Raw genomic sequence first — 2,481 nt, forward strand, 5'->3', positions numbered from 1 at the left:
CTCTAAAAATCTAAAACAAATGTCTGCAGATACTTGCAATTTCAACTGAATGTTTATATAGACATTTTCTATATTTGTTTTCGCCACAACCGCTCCTGCCATGAGGTTGGCGTCTGCGACTTGCACCTAAATTGGAAAGCTGCTAAGGGATAGTGAACATAATATATGGTATACGATTGAAAAATAGAACAATATCTTTTTATAAGACCTCTGAATATATATATATTAATTATGCTAATATGAAACATTTACCCACCAGTGATGGCCAATCTACTGGGAGATAATACATAAAAATATAGCAAATGCTGAGTTAATACAAATAATATAATAAAAAGGGGAAGACAACTGATCGTACAATAAATAATACATAAAAGGGGAAGGATAATCTCCGGACCGAACTGGACTGGATGCCGAGGTGCCACACACGCTGCGAGCTGCACTTGGTGTAGTAACAGGAAGATTACCACGTACCGAACTGGATTAAATAACGAACTGCCAAACAGGAGGCGAGCGGCCTTTGTCGTAATAAGAATAGAATCTTCTGATGGACAACAATATCACAAGGTGAATATTAAAAGCCTTTAAAAAAAAATGCTGAACTGCCATGCGCTTTTTACGAACGGTAAAACAAGAAGAATACAAAAACTCGACGCCATGTGTCCACACACACACACACCAATACAGCGGGACCCGGCCGCTGTCCGAGCTGGAACGGGGAAGAGTGGAAGTAGCGTTCTCACCCAGTATGACCAACTTCACATATGCTGAGCTAGCAGGGCGGTCTTACTTCGTGCACAAACAATATTTGATAACATTTTCAAAATATTTCGATTTGTTTTGAGCTGTTTACTGACCTTTTAATTTTTCAACTTTTAGATTCTGAACGAAGTGATGAATGTATTGATTTTACAATGATGTGTGTGTTTTTTTTTTTTTTTTTTGTTTTTGTGTCTGTGTCGAAATAATGCTTCGATTTCAAACTTTGGGGGTGGTTTCCGATGTAAAATTGAAGATCCTTGGTGCATTATAGAGGTCAAAAGTAAACATTTTCCAACAGTTTTCAAAAAAATCGAGAAAAACAAAAAAAAAATGACAGAAAAACGGGAATTTTTACGCAAAACCAGTTTTCGACCAAATCGATATTTTTTTATGGTTGTAATTCAAAAACTCATCACTGTAAATACTTAAAATTTGACAATTTGACATTTCACCAAACGCTAATGTTAGTGATATCTATATACAGTTTAATTTTCGACTTTTTTTTGAGTTATTTATAGACCACTGAAATTTTCGATTTTTTTGAGAATTTTTTTTTGAAGTGTCGGTAAAAAAATGTTGGACGACCAAAAAAACTTGAAAATTTAATACACGGTTCCTTATGAGTTGTTCTTATTGTAGCTAAAAAAAATTTACGAAATCTGTAGAAAACGCGAAAATTTGCAAGTAATTTTGAAGTTGAAAAATCATAAAATTTTTCGCGTTTAAAACTAAGGATTAAAAATACAACACTAAGTTCTCCATAAGTTTTCCTTCAAGTAGCTATAGAGAAAACTCGAAGCATCATTATAGGAAAAATGTTAAGTGCGTTTTAATTTTAAATTTTTACGAAATAGCGTAACGATAACGATTTATCCTCATACGATTTTAAATATTTGTTATTATTCAAAAAGTATAAGTCGTAGATACTTGAAAATTTCATCAGTTATTTATATTGTCATTTTCTTTACATGATTTAATTTTCAAAATATTTTGATTTTTTTTGAGATATTTATAGACGACTGAAATTTTCAATTTGTCTGAAAATTTTTTTTTAGTATCGATAAAAATTTTTGGCCCAATCAAAATACTTGAAAATTTATTACAAAGTTCCTCATAAGTTATTCTTATAGTATTTAAAAATAATAAGAATACATAGGCACAATTTTTTTTTATTAGCATTTGAAGTTCAAATATTGGCAAAAATTCGTCAAAACCACGAATATTTGCAAATTAGTTTTAAGTTGAAAAATCATAAAATTTTTTGCGTTTATAACTAAGGATTAAAAATACAAAACTAAGTTTTCTTTCAAGTAGATATAGAGAAAACTCAAAGCATCATTATAGGAAAAATTTTAAGTGCGTTTGCATTTTAAATTTTTACGAAATAGCGTAACGATAACGATTTATCCTCAAACGATTTTAAACATTTGTTATTATTCAAAAAGTATAAGTCATAGATACTTGAAAAATTTTACCAGTTATTTAGATTGGAATTTTCTTTACATGATTTAATTTTCAAAATATTTTGACTTTTTTTGAGGTATTTATAAACAACTGAAATTTTCAATTTTTCTGAAATTTTTTTTTTTGAAGTGTCGATAAAATTTTTATGGCCCTATCAAAATACTTGAAAATTTAATACATAGGCACGATTTTTTTAAATTAGCATTTGAAGTTCAAACATTGACTTAATACGTAAAAATTACGGCAATTTTAAAATTA

This window comes from Diuraphis noxia, unplaced genomic scaffold, assembly GCF_037042655.1.
Source record: "Diuraphis noxia isolate RWA-SAM2 unplaced genomic scaffold, SU_Dnox_SAM2 contig0001, whole genome shotgun sequence".
Lineage (NCBI taxonomy): Eukaryota > Metazoa > Arthropoda > Insecta > Hemiptera > Aphididae > Diuraphis > Diuraphis noxia.